Consider the following 19,818-nt stretch of genomic DNA (forward strand, 5'->3'; position numbering starts at 1 on the left):
ATTTATATAATAGGCATTAATAAATGTAAGCTATTACTCTTTTTAAACTTATTTTCTGTACTCTTCTATGTTAGACTAAAGATTGTAAAAGTTAAATATGTTAAAGTAATGGTTTTCAAAAATATTACCCAATCTTAACATCCACTCCACTTTCTGTTAGACCTTTATAAGTGAAATTGAGATGTTGAATCTGGTAGTTCAGGGTTTATGAAAGACCTTTTTTAATTTTTTGTAGGCATGGAGACAGGTTTATCTTTAAATGCCATCTGGAATACGAAAGAATGTTCTTTAACCAGCTACTTACAGTGTAGAAATTGTATCAACCAGTCTCTACTCCCATGTCCTTTAATTGGTGCTGAAATAAGTGACCCTAGAAATATTGCTGAATCAAGGGTAAGTTTATGTATGTTTGTTTTTGAAACTTAATGTGAAGCTTGCTTATGCATAACTATACTTGTTATGATGAAGATATATGAAGTATTGCTATGCTGCACATGAATATATTAATAAGGCCCATTCTCTCTTTTAATAAAAAAGTATGATATACTATTAAAGATGAACTATTCCAAGATATAGTGCTTTAGTAAATTGGGCATTAAAGCCAAAGTAAAAAACCACTTGGTGTGGCTGCATAGCAAAATTAGATACATTAAGTTTCCACATTGCAGTGAAATTATACTTTAAAAACTTGCACTGTTATTTTGTCTTACCTCTTTGTGTGTTTTTTAATCTGCTCATTTAAGCCTAATCAGGATTAAATATACATTGGAGACATGACCCAAAGATTAGCCTTGTAAAATAAGGATCGGATTTCCACTCAATGTAAACTGCTAGTGCACATCCCTAAACCTAGTAAATTCAAAGTTATCCTAATGATGTAAACAATTAGGTTATAAATATAATTTCACCAGAGTATCGAAGTACTTTCAGCAAATATGTTCTATGAATAAGACTAGGTATGTTCTTAAAGAACTATGAGTTACTTTACTTTAAAAAAACATCAAATCCCAGGTAAATAAATGTATGTAGTAAGATTTTTAAAAATGTTTTCTTAGTGTAATATAGTTTGGCAGGTAAGAATGTAAACTCTACAGTGAGACCAGTTGGATATCAAATTCTACTCCTGCCACTTTATTAGCTCCATAACCTAGAGCAAGTTACTTTTCTGTGCTTTAGTTTCCTTTTGTGCAAAACTGGGGAAGTAATAATACCTAAGCAGTAGGGTTGTTATAAGGATTAAATGAGTTAATTCCTATAAACTACATAAAATAGTGCCTGGCATGATGCAAGAGCTCATGCAACAATCATATTGATAATAATGCTTTATTATTATTATTGATACTACTAAAAAGTCTAGTTTTTAAAAAGTACAGGATCATTCATTATCTCAACATTAAATAACGTAAATAGAGGTTAGAACATTTATCTCTTTTAGTATTTAAATTGTCTGATGATGGCTAGGCGCATGAACAATTTAAACTATAATATTCCTGTTTTAGTATCATGAAATAGTATCATAGTCCCTTAGCAACAAGAACTGCTCTACCGTTGGGGATTTTATAAGGTGAGTTTCAATACACATTCAGAGGAAATGCCATTTATAAGCATACAGTTAATTGAAGGCTCACAGGAAGAGTACTGTTCCTTTGTGGCTGGCGAATTATGCCTTACAATGAATACTTCTCTGTGGGGAAAAAATAGAGCTTGTCTTTCTTCCAAGAAAGGTAAAATTGGCAGTATGGGAACATTGAAAAGCTCTGGCAGGGTTATATATTTTATTTTTTAAAATTTACTCTTCCCAATTGGAAATGTAATAAAAATTTTGTAACAAGGTTTTGTTCCATTGTTTTGCCTGATAAGAAATTTAGACAGGAGGATAAGAATAACCTTATTTTGGCTGGGACAGCTGGGAATTAGCTTTCAAATATAACTTTCTCCTTTATAGTTATGCCCATGTCCTATCCATCCATATCATACACTTTTACATTTGTTAGGAAATTGTTAGCTGCACATAAGCATCACCTAAGTTACTGAGAGATAACTTACTTTTTCTTCTCTTTTTTTAAATCATACCTAACAGTAGCATACCAAAATTTAGATATTACTTTTTACTTGTTTAATATAATGATCCTTTTGAAATAGTGAATTTATTTAGAAATCTAAAATCTGATCTGACTGTACATGCAAATTTACTTTGAAAATGAAGGATTAGCCCGGCCGGTGTGGCTCAGTGGTTGAGCGCTGACCTAGGAACCAGGAGGTCGCGGTTCGATTCCAGGTCAGGGCACATGCCGGGGTTGTGGGCTTGATCCCCAGTGTGGGGGCATGCAGGAGGCAGTCGATCAGTGATTCTCATCATTGATGTTTCTCTCTCTCTCGCACTCTCCCTTCCTTTCTGAAATCAATAAAGAAATATATATATTTTTGAAAAAAGGAAATGAAGGATCAGTTCTGCTGTTTCTGGCTTTTATGAAGGTGGTTTTATAGCTGTTGTTAGCAATCTTATTGATGAATATTAATAAGATGTTAATATTTTCAAGCCAGATATATCATATGTAACTTAATAGTCAGCTTGTGGAAGGTACATTTTTTCATATTTTAGAACCACATAGAGTGAACAAACTACATTTTCTCTGATTTATAGTTCTTAACATATCCCCTTTTCCTTTTATAGTATCTTTAAGCACACCTATTAAATATTAGTTTATTTTATTTTCTATAAATTTATTTTTCTTGTCTTATTTCTCTCATTTATGCCTTTTTATAACCCTTCTCCCTGTTTTTGCTACTTACTATTTATACCAAATTAGGGTTTGCTTATTAGTGTTCCCTAAATGACTGCATCAATACAACTTACATTAATTACATTACTCCCTAAAAATATTTTGTCTGTTGTGGAAACCCAAAATATGGAAAACACTTGCATCCTATTAGGCAACTATTAAAAGAGAACATTGTGTTGATCCAAAACAAATCTTCCTCAGTTAAGACAGCACTTCTGCCTAAGAACTAAACATACCCTGGGATCATTATGTCACTTCCATAATTATATATATAAAAGGCTAAGACCATCTGACCGGCCGGTAGGTATGATGCACACTGTCCACCACGGGGCAGATGCTCAACGCAGGAGCTGCCGAGCTGCGGTGACTTGGCAGCAGCAGTTCTTGGGTGACACACTCCAGAACCAGAGAGGAGGGAGCCCGATTCCTCACGGGGCCGCACGATTCCACCTTTGACTGTGGGTTATGTTGTTGCTGGGGCACTGTCGGCCCCAAATCTGGTTTACTGCACACTTGCATTTGCATTCCGCACTCCGGGGCCCCTCAGGGGATGTTGGAGAGCTGGTTTCGGCCCAGTCCCTGCAGGCCAGGCCAAGGGACCCCATCTGCCAGAGGGACTCCACTCACTCCACAGACACCCTTTGAGCCGTGGCGCTGCCCCAGGTGTGGCCGGCTGGGGAGGGACCATGGGAGGTTGGCTCCAGGGCATGTCTGGCCCAGCCCATCTCACCCAGTCCTGCCCCACTGGCCACCTACTAATTAATTTTCTTTCAATGTGCATGAGTCCGTGCACCGGGTCACTAATACATCTATAAAGTATGAAGGATGAACTAAAAATCTCAGATTGCATCCTAAGGTTCACAAGAGTAATGATTCAGTAGAGAAATGGTAAAAACTTGCTTTCTTTCACATCTCTCATGATTTAAAAATACTCTTTTTAGCTCGGCTGGGTGGCTCAGTTGGTGCTAGCATTATCCCCTACACCAAAAAGTTTCAGGTTCTATTCCCAGTCAGGGCACATACCTACCTAGGTTGTGGATTCAATCCCTGGGCAGGGCATGTGTGGGAGGCAACTGATCGATGTTTCTCTCTTCCTCTCTAAAATCAATAATAATAATAATAATAATAATCCTATATAATAAAATCCCAGCGACTGAATGGCGGAATGACCAGAACAACCGGTTGACCAGTTGCTATGACGTGCACTGACCATCAGGGGACAGACGCTTAATGCAGGAGCTGCCCCCCTGGTAGTCAGTGCGCTACCACAGTGGGAGCACTGCTCAGCTGACCGGGATGAGCGACTGCTCCCGCTGCAAACCCTGGGCCAGTCGGCAGGAACCCTGGCTGTGATCATCGCCTCCTCGCCCCAGGCTCTTCCTCCTTGCTCCCTGCTGCTTCCTCTAGATGCCTGCAGGCCGTCCAGTGCTGCCACCAGGTTCACAGAGCTGACCCTGGAGGCTGGGAGGCAGGTTCATGGCCAATGTGGTACTGAGGCCTACTCTGCTGCCTCTCAGTGCTATTGTCCCCGGGCCCGGCCCCAACCAGGTCCCCTGGAGAGGCGAGTGCTCCGGCTCCATGGAATATGAGGGACCAAGGAGCAGCCGCTCAGAGGGCGGGTCCACAGCCGCTTGGCTGACTGGGATGAGTGGCGCTCCCACAGCGGGCCGATCCCCACAGGCCACACTTCCCACCAATACATGAATCCCGTGCACCGGGCCTCTAGTAATAATAAAAACATATCCTTGGGTGAGGCTAAAATGCTCTTTTAAAAAAGTATACACTTTTATTGATTTCAGAGAGGAAGGGAGAGAGAGAGAGAGAGAGAAACATCAATGATGAGAGAGAATCATTGATTGGCTGCCTCCTGCATGCCCCACCCTGAGCCACAACCCAGGCATGTGCCCTGAGCAGGAATTGAACTGTGACCTCCTGGTTCAGAGGTCGATGCTCAACCACTGAGCCACACCAGCTGGGCAAAAATGCTCTTTTTAATAATTCATTCTTCACTCATTTCATTAAAGCTTCAGAAATTTTGTTTGTTGTTATGCTTAGAATTTATCTTTTTAAACTTCTAGATTCTTTAGAAGATATCTTGATACTGTTGAGGAACCATTCACACAGGTTTACTGATTTTTAGTGAAAGGATTAAGCAATTATATTTTATTATAAATTGATCATCTAAAATTTTCAGTAATTATTTTTTTTCAACTATTACTTTATTTATATTACTATGCTTAAGTTACATGAAAGGACAACCAAGCAGTTCAGAAGTTTCCAATCAACACCAATTACGTGGTGACAAGTAACTAGGAATGGTGGCATCTTTGGGTCAAGACTGACAAGGAAGAATGGGCTCTGGTGCTACAGTTCATCTCCAACAAGATTATGGCACAATGGCCAGCACAAGCCATACTAACACTGAACCTTTAGCACTGGTCACAAATTCGGGTCTCTTCTCTGAAGCTAGCAAATCAAGTGAAATAAAGTTTTAAAATAAAGCCCAAATAAGTTTAAAAACCATGCTCTTGACACAATTTCCTTTCAAAATTTACATAAAACACATTTTCCCCCTCTAATAGCTCAGATTTTTTTTCTCACATAGCCCACCACATAGCTGCAGATAGATTATTCTGCCTCAAGATGTAAAAGTAGGGAAAAAATTTAACAGCATCTGCATAATATTCTTTCTACATACAGTTGTTGGATGTAAAATAGAAAATTAAAAAAAGAAAGGTTCCATCTTAGATTCTCATAACCTCTTGTTCCGCAGTTCATGAATCTGACTCTGTGCTAAGGTGACAGTGTATGTAAGTAGATTTTTGTTTTCAGTGAAGGAGACCTGGGAAAAGATGAAGTTATTTCTTTTTCTTCAAGAGTTATCAGATGGTACATGCTCCTCAAAACCCTCACTCTCTCGAACTAAAGCACGTTCCAAGGTCACACGGCCTTATAACGCTGGCTGTCTTCAGTGGCCAACTCATAGATTCATCCCAGTTTGCTATTGCAGTTTTCACAGCTCACATCTCGAACCATGTGGCGGCCAGTAAGCATGACCCGGTCTTGAACTTCACTGTACTGCAGGTTAACTATCTTGTTAAAAAGAAATGCTCTGCCAGTGGCACCTGTGAATCGAGTGGAGATGAGTTCTGAGCGGTTGGTCAGAATCGTATCACAGTTTGCACAAGAAAACAGACGGGTACCACCAATGTGACCAAGGAAAATTCCGCCCGTTTTTATAGTTGAAGCTCTAAAAAATCCCCAGGAGGCTGTGAGATCCGTGGCTGCCTGCAGCTGGAATGAAGCCCCAGTAATTATTTTAAATAATTGCACAATTCAAATGTATTGGCTATTTTCTCCAGTGAGTCAGTTTTCTTTGTGTGTGTTTTTTCCAGTGAGTCAATTTTCTACATGTTTGTTATTATGTAAATCTCTTAGTACATTTCTATTTTAACCTTAAAACCCTAACACTGACATCATAATTTCAAAATAATCACTTCAAATTTTTCTTAATGAGTATATAACTATGTTTAAGATGGCAACTCCTGATTTTTTGTAAGACAATATATACTTGTGACAAAAGCCATAATTAAGATAACTTCTATCCAAGAAGGAAAGAACTGAAATAATTTAAGATATTTTCACTTTTACTTTATGTATTTAAGAATATGTCAGGCTATTATGAGTATACCAGGAAGATGAATTTCTCATACAAGATGGAAAAGTCCATTGAAATTTAGAAAATGTTTAGAACCTATGTGAAGAAAATTATAAAACTTTTCTGAAATATATTAAGATTTTCACGTGGAGGGAAGAGTGTGAGCATCCTCGTATTTTGGTATCCACAGGGAGCCCTGGAACCAATCTCTTGTGAATACTGAAGGACAACTTAACTTTTTGGGTAGTCAAAAGTTATATGTGGACTTTCAACTATGGGGAGTCTGCATCCCTAACCCCCACATTGTTCAAGGGTTAACTGCACTTACATTTTCAAATTTATGTTTTTGGTATAGAATGTAAAAGAGAAAAAGAATGGCATTATATAATGGAAAAGGGATCAAAGAAGAGGAACATTACACTTATAAATATCTGTGCATCCAACATAGCACCTAAATACATAAAGCAAATATTAATAGACATAAAGGGAGAGATCGACAGTATTACAATGATAGTAGGGGAATTTAACACCCCACATACAACAGTGAGAGACCATCCAGACAGAAAATCGACAAGGGAACATTGGCCTTAACAGATTATACCAGATGGACCTAATAGATGTTCACAGAACACTATCCAAAAACGAAATACACGTACTTTTCAAGTGTACATGGAACCTTCTCCAGGACAGATCAAATGTTAAAACAATTTTATTAATTTAAAAAGACATCCTATCAAGCAATACTCCTGACCACATGATAGGAAACTAGAAATCAATTACAAGAAGAAAACTAGAAAAAAAACCAAACATGTACAGGCTAAACATGTTCCTTACTAAACAACCAATGGGTTAATGAAATCAAAGAGCAAATTCATAAGAAGGCCAAACTAATTTATATTGTTTAAAGTTAGGTTAGTCCAACCGGTTTGGCTCAGTGGTTGAGTGTTGAACTATGAACCAGGAGTGTCACTGTTCAATTCCTGGTCAAAGCACATGCCAGGGTTGTGGGCTTGATTCCCACCCCCCCTCCCCCGTGGGGAGCATGCAGGAGGCAGCCAGTCAGTGATTCTCATCATTGATGTTTCTATCTCTCCATTTCCCTTCCTTTTGGAAATCAATATAAAAATAAAATCAGGTTATTGGACTGGATCTGGAGGGATCTGGTGACTGAAGCGGCTTCCAGGATGCTGTTTCTTGATATTTAGTTTTAAAAATCCAGTTATTGGTTAATGGCATGTGTTCGTTGTGAAAATTTAGTGAGCTCTTATTATTTGTGTTCTTTTCTATATGTATGCTATTCTTACATAAAATATTTTTAAAACACAGTTCGTTATATCCTCATCTAACCCCTTTCATACTTTATTAATTCATGATTACTTAGATAAGAAATAATAATCAAGCCTAATTGGATCTAAGGCATTTTAGGAATGTAAGTATGAGTAAAACAGAATCACTTCAAGTTACTCAGAAAGGGTCATGGGTAGAAAAACTTAAGCAGTGGAACTGCTAAATGTCCTGTGGCATGATTTTACCGTGTTTCCAGTGTTTGTAGATGAAACCAAATTGATTTAAAACTTCTCTAAAAATTAAATACATATGACTCATAAAGAAGGTTGGCCTATTATTTTCCTAACTGATCAGACAAGTCAGCTGTTAAAAGGTGACCTTTGTGTAATAGGGTTTTTGTGTTTTTTTAGAGGGATCCATGTTAACACATTTGATAAACTTTTTATCTTAATGCGCCTTTCTGGGATACCAGGCTGACCTCAATCTTAACAAAGCCTTAGTTGATGTTTGCAGGAGGTGCTTGGTCATTTTCTCAGCCTGTATGTTTATTATTGAATGTTAATCAGATTCATCACTAAAGATTTCATCTGCCACACAAATGCATAATTGGCTATGTCTTAGTGGTCACCTTTGTCTTGAGCAGATTGCTAAAACTGTATTAAGCATCATTAGACCAAATTATGACCTTATTAATTTGTCCTGTACTTGTTTTCTAACAGATTGGATCTTATTATTATGCAAGCACACTATGAAGTACAATCTTAGGAAAAGCTCATATGAATTCTTCTTAGTTCAAAACAGGTTTTTATATTGAAAAATGCATGTAATAATTGCTATTTATATTTATTAAACAGTTTCTTCTTGTGTATGTTATAGAGCACCATTGAGAATCTATGTGTTAAAAGTGTATAGAAGTGAGAGTTTTGTAAGCGTTGCCCTTCTACCTTGATATATTTTATCATCCACTTTTATTGATGAAATGATAGAGAGGAAAATATTATATTATTAATTAAACTGACATGTTAGCTTTCCCTATATAGAAATAAGCAGAAAATAATCATAAAAGTATAGTTTTAAACCATGTTTATACATTCACATTTTCCCTACAACATATTTTCTTAGAATCATATTTGCTGACCCACAGAATTTTATTTGTAAAATATTCATATAAGATTTTTATTTTCCAAAAGATTTATAGGTGTGACATCTTTCTTGTTCAATTCCTATTATTATTGTGATTAAATAAATTTAATGACTATGAGATGCATGGTATTGGCTGTCATGTGTAATCTGACAATTTCATCATAATTGATTTAAGCAGAATGTGCTTCATACTGGTCTCAGAATGTCTTTGATAATCTGTCTGCTCCTGGAACTGAGAGTTGGCAACAAATGAAATTATTGCAGCCTTAGAAATAAAATCCTCATCAGTTAAGGGTTAAGGTGGATTTAGCATTTTAATCTGGTTTAAAAGTTTTGAGTAGATGGAATTAGATGGTTGTCCTTGTTTTCTGACCAGTGAGTTTTAAAGGAAAGATATTTATTATTTTATATTTTATTAAGAAACTGAATTTCTCTAGTTCATATATTGAAAATAATATTAAGAATGAGTTAATGTCAAGCATTTTATAAATAAAGTAATAATTATAGCTGTAATAATGATTTCTATTTAAGAGTGAAAATATTCACTTAAAAAAATAATTCTTCGTACACCTATGGATGAGGACAGTGCGGGGGGTGGTGAGGGCAGAGGGTGGGGTGGGAACTGGGTGGAGGGGAGCTATGGGAGGGAAAAAAGAGGAACATTTGTAATAATCTGAACAATAAAGATTTATTAGAAACAGAAAAAAATTAATTCTCTAGTACCTTTATTTTTTATTCTCATTTAGATTTACAATGCATCTGGGATTTTCCCAGCTTTGTGAGGTATAATTGACAAGTAAAAGATGTATCAAAGCAACATGATGTTTTGATATTTGATATATTGTGAAATGATTACCACAATCAATCTAATTAATGTGTCAGTCCTCTCATATAGTAATCTTGTTTTATGTGCAGTGACACAGTTAAGATCTACTCTTGCAAATTTCAAGTATGTAATAAATTATTATTAACTATAGTCTTTATATTGTATATTAGATCTCTGGAACTTATTTATCTCATAACTGAAAGTTTGTATCCTTTCACCAACACTTTCCTGGTAACCACTATTCTATTCTCTGGTTCAATGAGTTAGACTTTTAGATTCCACAATATAAATGAGATCATGCAGTATTTGTTTTTTGTGGCTGGCCTATTTCACTTAGCTTAGTGTCCTCCTTTGGGTTTACCCATGTTGTTGCAAATCACAGGATTTCTTTATTTTTAAGGCTAAATAATACTCCATTATATATCGATGAGAGAGAAACATTGATTGGCTACCTCCTGCATATCCCCTACTGGGGATCAAACCCACAACCTGGGCAGGTGCCCTGATCAGGAATTGAACCAGTGACCTCTTGGTGCATAGGAGGGTATTCAACCAACTGAGCCACACTGGCCAGGGCTACCTAGGAATCTATTTTTAAACTTTTGAGGAACTGCCATACTTTATTCCACAATGGGTTCACCGGTGAATTCTACCGAACATCTAAAGAAGATATTATGCCACTTCTCTACAATCTCTTTCAGAGGATAGAAGCAGAGGGAATACTGCCTAACTCATTCTGTAAAGCCAGTATTACTCTAATATCAAAACCAGATAAAAACATTACCAGAAGAAAACCAAGATGGCGGCATAGGTAAACACCTGAACTGCTGCTTTGCACAACAATTTCAAAACTACAACTAAAAGACAAAAGACATCATCCAGAACCACAGGAAGGCTGGCTGAGTGGAAATTCTACAACTAGAAGGAAAGAGAAAAGCACACTGAGACTCACAGGAGCTGCGGAAGGCAGAGATACAGAGGCAAGTGCGGAGAGGGCTGGCAACTGAGTACATGGCTGGCTTTCTCAATTGGAAGGGAGACAAAAGCTCCCGACTGCTCTGAATTTCAGTTCCGGGCGAGACTCTGGGGACCCAGACTCATACGGGGAGAAACTGGACTGTCTGGCCGTGGGCGAAACTCGAGGGTGGCTTTCTCTCAGAGGTGCTTGCAGCGATTACCGAGGGACACTGAGACCCAGGGGCCTCTTAGGGCAGGGCTGATGGGAAGCCATTGCTGTTTGCCCTGGGATCCCGCCCCACGAAGCCATTGCTCTGCCCTGAGACTCCGACCCATCCAAGCTGAGCGCAGAGGCTTTTGCATATGAATGGCCTGGTTTTTTGAATTCTAAACATACCTAACAAACTGCAGCTGAGTCAGTGAGACCCCGAACATCCAAAAGAAGGCCCAAGGCCCCACAACAGCTTGCATTGCTTCACAGCTGGGCCTCATCTGGGCACATCCAAAACCCAAACAAAGAAGAGGAATCTGCAGATCTCTCTGTAGCTCCTGCTGGGTGGCCTCAGGCAGAGGCTAAATTAGCACCTCCTTGGAGATTCAAGAGCCAGTGTACCCAGGGATCCGAGTGGGACCATCCAGATTACAACTCCTCAGATTCATAAGAGACACACTCAGGGGGCAGACTCAGTGAGCACAAAAGCCCCACTGAAGCAAGTCTTGTCTCATAAGTGTGTCTCCAACACAGAAGTTTTCCCATCGTAGACACAGCTGATCCTCACAGCCAACTGGCCTGGAGGTCAGTTCCTCCCAGTGATACCAACAACAATCAAGGCTTAACTACAACAAGACTGTGCACCCAGTCCACAAAGGGGTGCACCAAGAGTGTCCACCTCATGTAACTGGGGAGGCTGAGCCACTGGGCCCTATAGGACACCTAGCACACAAAACCACTCTATCATCTCAGGGAAGCAGCCAAAATGCAGAGACAAAGAAACAGATCACAAATGAAAGAAATGGAGGAAAGCAAACGACTGGATATAGAGTTCAAAACCACGGTTATAAGGTTTTTCAAGAATTTTCTAGAAAAGGCTGATAAATTTAGCGAGACCCTCGAGGATATGAAAAAGGACCAACTAGAAATTAAGCATACACTGACTGAAATAAAAAATAATATACAGAGATCCAACAGCAGACTAGAGGATCGCAAGAATCAAGTCAAAGATTTGAAATACAAAGAAGCAAAAAACACTCAACTGGAAAAGCAAAAAGCAAAAAGAATCCAAAAATATGAAGATAGTGTAAGGAGCTTCTGGGACAACTTTAAGCGTACCAACATCAGAATTATGTGGGTGCCAGAAGAAGAGAGAGAGCAAGATACTGAAAACCCATTTGAAGAAATAATGACCGAAAACTTCCCCCACCTGGTGAAAGAAATAGACTTACAAGTCCAGGAAGCGCACAGAACCCCAAACAAAAGGAACCCAAAGAGGACCACACCAAGACACATCATAATTAAAATGCCAAGAGCAAAAGACAAAGCGAGAATATTAAAAGCAGCAAGAGAAAAACAGTTAGTTACCTACAAGGGAGCACCCTTACGACTGTCAGCTTATTTCTCAACAGAAACTATGCAGACCAGACAGGAGTGGCAAGAAATATTCAAAGTGATGAATAGCAAGAACATACAACCAAGATTACTCAGCAAAGCTGTCATTCAGAATTGAAGGGCATATAAAGAGCTTCACAGATAAGAAAAAGCTAAAGGAGTTCATCACTGCCAAACCAGTATTATATGAAATGCTTAAAGGTATTCTTTAAGAAGAGGAAGAAGAAGGAAAAGGTAAAGATAAAAATTATGAACAACAAATACATATCTATCAACAAGTGAATCTAAAAATCAAGTGAATTAAAAATCTGATGAACAGAATAAACTGGTGAATATAATAGAACGAGGGGCATAGAAAGGGAGTGGATTGTCAATTCTCAGGGGGAAAGGGGTGTGGGGGGTGCGAGAAGAGACTGGACAAAAATCGTATACCTATGGATGAGGACAGTGCGGAGGGGGGGTAAGGGCAGAGGGTGTGGTGGGAACCGGGTGGAGGGGAGCTATGGGGAGAAAAAGAGGAACAATTGTAATAATCTGAACAATAAAGATTTATTTTAAAAAAACATTACCAGAAAAAGAAAATACAGACTAATATCTCTTATGAACACTAATGAAAAATCCTCAACAAAATATTATATTAAATTCAATGTTACATAAAAATAATCATACAACATGTCTAAGTGGGATTTTTCCGTGCTATGCATGGATGTTCCAACATTTGAAAAACAATGTAATTTATCATATCAAAAAGCTAAAAAATAATCACTTGATAACATCAATAGATTCAGAAAAACATCTGACAAAATCCATTTATGATAAAAACTCTGAGTAGACTAGAAAGAGAGAGGTACTTCCTCAACTTGATTAAGAATATTTGTTAAACTCAAAGCTTTCCCACTAAGATCATGCACAAAAGCAAGGATGTCCCTTCTCACCATGCCTTTTCAACATTGTACTGCAAGTTCTGGTAATACAAGAAAAGGAAATAAAAGGCAGGCAGATTAGGAAGGAATAAATAAAACTTTGTTTACAGAAATTCCAAAAAACAACCAAAAAAAAAAAAATCCTCCTGGACCTGACTTAGAGCTCAGTTGATTGGAGTGTTGATCTATATACCAAAAGGTTGTGGGTTCAATTTCCAGAAACAGACCCCTCTTTCCCCCACCCCAACCCCCAATAAATGTAGTCAACTGATCTTTGATGAATGAGCAAAAGCAGCATCATGGAACTAAGGTAGATTCTTCAACAAATGGTGCTGAACAACTGAACATCCACATGCAAAAATAAATAAATAAATCTAGACACAGGACTTAACACCCTTCACAAAAATTAATTCATAATGGACTGCAGACCTAAATGAGACCAGAAGTATAAAACTCCTGGAATAGCATAGGAGAAAAACCTAGAAGACCTTGGATATGGCAATAACTTTTTAGATACAACACCATGAAAGAAATAATCTAGATTTCATTGAAATGTAAAACTGCTCTGTGAAAGACAATGTCAAGTGAATGAGAAGACAAGTCATAACATGGGAGAAAATACTTGCAAAAGACACATCTGACAAAGAACTGTTATCAAAGATATAGAAAGAACCCTTAAAACTCAACAAAAACAACAACACAATTAAAACAGTGGGCCAAAGGTATTAACAGGTACTGCACCAAAGAAGATACACAAGTTTCAAATGAGATACCACCACTCACCTGTTAGAATACCAAAATTAGGAACACTGACAGTGTCAAATGCTGGCAGGGATGTGGATCAACAGTTTGGCAGTTTCTTAGAAAACTAAACATTCTACACATGGATGTTTATAGCAGCCTTATTCATAATTGTCAAAACTAGTAATCAACCAAGAGATAATGAAGAAAGATTCTGAAGGAAACCTTATGTCCTTCAGTAAGCAAATGGATAAATAAACTATAGTTAATCTACTCAATGAAATATTATAATGGAATATTATTCAGCACTAAAAAGAAATAAGCTATTAAGCCATGCAAAGATGTGGAGGAACCTTACATGCACATTACTAAGTAAAAGAAGCCAATCTGAAAAGGCTGTATACATATTGTGTGAGACCAACTATATGACATTCTGGAAAGAACAAAACTGGCAACAGTAAAAAGGTCAGTGATTGCCAGGATAGAATGGAGGATGAACAGGCAGAGCACAGAGGATTTTTAGGACAGTGATATTATAATGTATAATATTGTATATTCTATATTATAATGAAAGATACCTGTTGGTATTATAATGAAAGATACATGTCATTATGTAATTGTCCAAACTAAAAAATGCAACACCAGGAATGAACTTTAAGGTAAACTCTGGATTTTGAGTAATTATGATGTGTTGTTGTAGATTCATCATTGGTAACAAAAGTACCTTTCTGGCGAATGATGATAAGGGGGGGGCTATGCATGTGTGGGAGCAGGGAGTATATGGGAAATCTCTCTATTTTCCTCTCAATTTTTCTGTGAATCTGAAACTTTAAAAAGATATTTAATAATAATTATTATTACAGCCAGCAAAATACTTAATTACAGTAAAAGATCAAATACTTTTACCTAAGAATAGGAACAAAATAAGAATATATGCTCTAACACTTCTATTCTGCCCTGTACTGGATGCCCTAGCTAGTGCAATGAAGGCGGGGGAGGGGGGGAGAGAGACAAAGCATATATAGACTGTAAAGGAATAAGTAAAAATTTTTATTCACAGACAATATGATCACCTATGTAGAAAATCATAAAGAATCTACAAGAAAGTTACTAGAACTAATCAGTATGTTTAACAAGGTCTTACAAGATCAAAAATTTAATTTATTGTTTTATTTTATTTAAATTATATTTTATGTAGAAGTTTTTCTTTTAGTTTTTGTCTGCTTGTGATGAATTCTTTTTATATTTAGTTGTCTGAAAACTTCTTTTACAATCATTTTTGAATGATTTTCATTGGGTATAGAATTCTATCTTGGAGTTATTTTCTATAACCACTTTGAAAATAACAATCTTTTGTCTTCTTACTTCAGTTGTTTTCATTGAAATGTCATATGTACTTTCTTTCATCTGGCTACTTCCAAGATTTTCTCTTTGTCTTTGGTTTTTAGCTCTTTTACTATGATGCTCCTAGTATATTTTTCTTTGTATTTATTGTTTGTGGCGGTATTTGCACATCTTGAATCTGTGAGTTTGGGAAAATTCTTAGGCATTATCTCTTCAAATATTTTTTTCTTACTCTCCCTCTCCTCTTCTTCTGGGACTTCAAAAAGAGTTTCAGAACTTTTGTACCCAACATATTACATGTTCACTGGAATAAATTGGCTCAAAGTGCCCTCATCTATGTTAACAGTTTTTGGAATATTATACTATAATTTTGTTGAATATTATAATTAAAATAATTTTTTACTTAAGAAGACCACCAAAATTTCTGAATAGCTTTCAAAAGAATAAGTATAATCTTTCTTTCTTTGATTTATACCTTCTTGTGAAGTAAATGGATGTCTTGGTTTTAAAAAAATAGAAGCATCAATCTCAAACACTGTTTTGGTACTTATACTGTATTTTATAAGCATTAACTTCTATTCACCCATACTTATGGAAAAAATCTGCATCCTTCATTTATTACTACCAGCCAGGGATATATGATTGTGGATGCATATTTTTGTTTCAGCTTTTGTTTGAGCAGCTTCCAAAACATCATCCTATAGGTTTGCAGAATCTGTGCCAAGTTCAGCTCAGATTAAGTTTCTTTGTTAGAATTGCTTTTTAAAGCATCTGGGTCAGAAATCATATACTTCTGCTGCATAGCAAAGAAACATTTGGAAATCATCAGGGACATCATAATAGAGGATGATAGTATTGTATGTGTTTCCTCAGAGTAGGTAAGGCTACAACAAAAAATAATTTTATTAAGAATTTAGAAAATGCTTGGCTGATGTTATTAAAACATTTTAAGCAGCTGATAGCTTACTTTGAAAATAATATTATTCTACATATTATTGTACCTAAAGCTATCATAGGAAGACTTCAGTTGCTAATATAGTACATTGTGTCATTTTCATAAATGGGCCAGAATTTCAAAAATAGTCTCAACTTTTGTATCTATGAAGTAAACATAAACTATGGTTTTTAGGCTCTCCAATGGTTTATAAAATGATTGATGGATTTTGGAGAGGTCTTTGATTATCCTGTATCCTATATAATAAAGAGCTAATACGCTAATTAGACTGAACATCAGAACTACCTCCCAGATGACCTTCTGGACAAAGCTGGGGCTGCTCAGGCTGGCTGAGGCTGTGAGGGGCTGCGAGGGCCAACCCCCTTGCACAAATTTCGTGCATCGGGCCTCTACATAGCCATAAGAAGGTATATTTAGATTGTGGTCTTGAAATCCAAATGATTTAGTCTATAAGCTCCAGAGTGTGGAACCAGAGAAAAGAGTTCTTTTTCTAGTTGGAGTGTGACTTTTGTCTTGCTTCCTTCTGTGCTATTCTTAAAATTAGAAATATTTTCTTTCCTTTATGTTTACCTCCAAAGGATAATGTGAGCCTATGAAGTCATCAAGATACATCACAACCTAAACTAACCTTCTCATGGCTACATATGGTAAAATCAAATGATCACTCCAAATCTCATCAGTCATGAAATCATACCAATTATGATTAGTATGACCATTTTGGTACTAATTAAAGCATCTATAGTTCTTATTTTTGTGAATAAGATCCTTATATTGGTAGAGCTATTTTTTCAAAATCCCTAATATATGAGAGCTATTTTTTCCAAATCCCTATTACATGATGTTTTTTTCTCATCTCATTAGCAGCCATGGAAGATATTGGAGGTAAGGTGGGCAGATCCTTCAGGGAGTAACACTTTTGCTTCTTTACAGCCTACCTTATCTCCACCTAAAAGATGTAGCTAAAATGTGATGTCTGAAATATGTGTAGCAATGAAGTTTTTATTGACCGATATAAATATGGATGGCTTTGTTCAGCTGAATACTAGTGGTAGGAGTTACTGGCGTATGTAATACATTATCTTATTACACTCATTTTATGGAAGCTGATCCTGATGAGACAGTGGAAGGAGAGCTTACTCCAGCTTTCTGGAAAAGCAATTAATCCTCCTCCTTATGTAGCAACCATGTCTTGGATTGCATTGGTGTGCTGGCACCCTTTCTCCTTTTATTAAAACAAGAATGCAGCTGCTGACCAGAAGTGCAGCTCTACAAGTGGGGCTTTCATCGTGTTGGTAAGAGATTCATATCCAGGGTTGACATCATTTCAGTTACGGCCTTTTCATTATTAAAGTTTGGAATTTCAAGTTTGTTTATTAAAGATTTAAAGCTATAGGTTAAATCACCAAATTGAAATCTATGTATTTTCCTATACTAGATAAGTGGGTAAGGTGTGCTGGAAAATGTATTTTTCAAATTTTATCACCAGATGAATTATTTTAATTGTAAAATGCATTTTATCATAAAGAAACGGACACTTACCCCTTTAATCTTTAGCATTTCTTCTTTATAAATAACTCTCTACATCCCTCAGTTTCTAGTAAGTAAATTTAGCAGATGTTTTTAGAGTTATTGACTATTAAATGTTGGTAAAAATAGTGGCCAGGACTTTTACTTAGCCCTTGTGGCAACTTTACTGTGTACATCATCTGTTTCTCATCAGTCTCTAAAATTGATAATTCTTTAAAACACGTGGCATTCACCAATGTTTACAAAGATTATTTTAATTCGGTATAGTCTTGTATATAAGGACCCTCTTAATTTGTAATTCAGTATTTTTCATGGCAGTGCATCTTTTATTGCAAAACAAAAATTAGCAGAATACTTTTTATCTAGGGTTTTATATAAATTATTTTAAATTACATAATATTGTATAGTTCACAAAACACTTTTGCAAAGACATTCATGAAACAGTTCCAACTGCAACATATTTTGTATTTTTAAATTGCTAGTGTTTTGGGGTTTTGGCATTTTAGCTCTTTTTCATTAAATCGAAGTCTATTAGGCTTTAGTTTTGATGTCTATAAAAATATTTGAAATAAAGACCATTGAATATATATATATATATATATATATATATATATATATATACACATATATATACACACACACACATACACACACACACATATATATACGCACACATATATATTCTATCGATTTTATTCTCATCCTCTGTGCGTTCTGCATATGTGTTAGTAGGTTGGGGTTTTTTAATTGATTTTTTTTTTGTTATTTAAGATGCAGATATTTAGAAAAAGCAAGTCAAGTAATGGCTATGACATCACTGACATATTTTCTTTAAAGGCTATTTAAATTTTTTGGTTACATATTGCAGGGGGCAGAGGAGAAATAAATCCAAAAGTTTACAGTTTCTAAGATAAAAGTGTTTGTTGCTATGGTCACACCAATTCTCTGACACCAATTGGGTGTCCTACAATTCAGTTCAGTTCAGGTTTAGGACAGAGTCCTTCACAAGAGTGCCCCCACTTCAGATGCCAGTCACAAGTTTTGAGTGTCACTAAAACACTCACACTAACGTCTGGCTACTACAAATTCAGGCAGGATTTCCCACAACCTTCTCAGATTCAATAATTAACTAGAGTAACTCACAGAACTCAGGAAAGTGCTATACCTATAACGGCCATCTATACTAATGAAAGGGTAATATGCTAATTAGATCGGGAGACCTTCCGGATGTCCTTCCGGACAAAGCCATGGTGGTGGGGCTGAGGCAGAGGCAGTTATGGACGATCAGGCCAGGAGGGGAGGGCAGTTGGGGGTGATCAGGTTGGCGGGGGGGGGGCAGTTGGGGGTGATCAGGCTGGCAAGGGGGTCAGTTGGGGGTGAGAAAGCCGGTGGAGGGGGGCAGTTGAGGGTGAGCAGGCCGGCAGGCAGGGTGGTTAGGGGCGGTCAAGCAGGCAGGCAGGTGAGTGGTTAGGAGCCAGTGGTACCGGACTGCGAGAGGGATGTCTGACTGCCAGTTTAGGCCTGATCCAGGGATTGGGACTACACCGGCAGTTGGACATCCCCCGAAGGGTCCCAGATTGGAGGGTGCAGGCGGGCTGAGAGATACTCCCCCATGCACTAATTTCATGCACTGGGCCACTAGTTATAACTAGAGGCCTGGTGCATGAATTTGTGCACTGGTGGGGTCCCTTGGGGTGGCCTGCAGAGATTAAGCCCCAGCTCGCGTCCCCAGCCTCACAGCACCGCAGCCCCGCCTGGCACCCCACCTTGGCCTGGCACTGCCCCCTCACCTGCTCCACAATCCTGCCTATGGGGCGATTGATTGGGTCTGGGGCCCCACCCAGCTCCCTCAGTGCCTGGGATCTGGGTGGCAGCTCCACCCCCTACCGCCACCACTGGTCACCATCTGCGGGGCGATCGGGCCCCCACTTGCACCTGCCTTGGCCTAGCGCCGCCCACTCACCTGCTCCACCATCCTGCTGCTGTCCCACTCTCGTCGTGGCCTATTGGGGCCCACAGCGCCTCCACTGCCGCCTGTTGCCAGTGCCACATTGCTGACGCCCACCAT

The 19,818-nt window shown here is 37.8% G+C and overlaps 1 pseudogene across 1 annotated transcript; it reads right to left on the reverse strand.

Annotated features, from left to right (window-relative positions):
* Positions 1-5,655: 5,655 nt before the first annotated feature.
* LOC308254947 (protein yippee-like 5) lies at positions 5,656-19,818 on the reverse strand (annotated as a pseudogene). The gene is made up of 2 exons: positions 19,714-19,818; positions 5,656-6,077 (listed from the first exon to the last, which is right to left on the reverse strand). The product of its transcript is annotated as a protein yippee-like 5 (transcript).

Source organism: Plecotus auritus, assembly GCF_963455305.1.
Source record: "Plecotus auritus genome assembly, chromosome: 7".
Lineage (NCBI taxonomy): Eukaryota > Metazoa > Chordata > Mammalia > Chiroptera > Vespertilionidae > Plecotus > Plecotus auritus.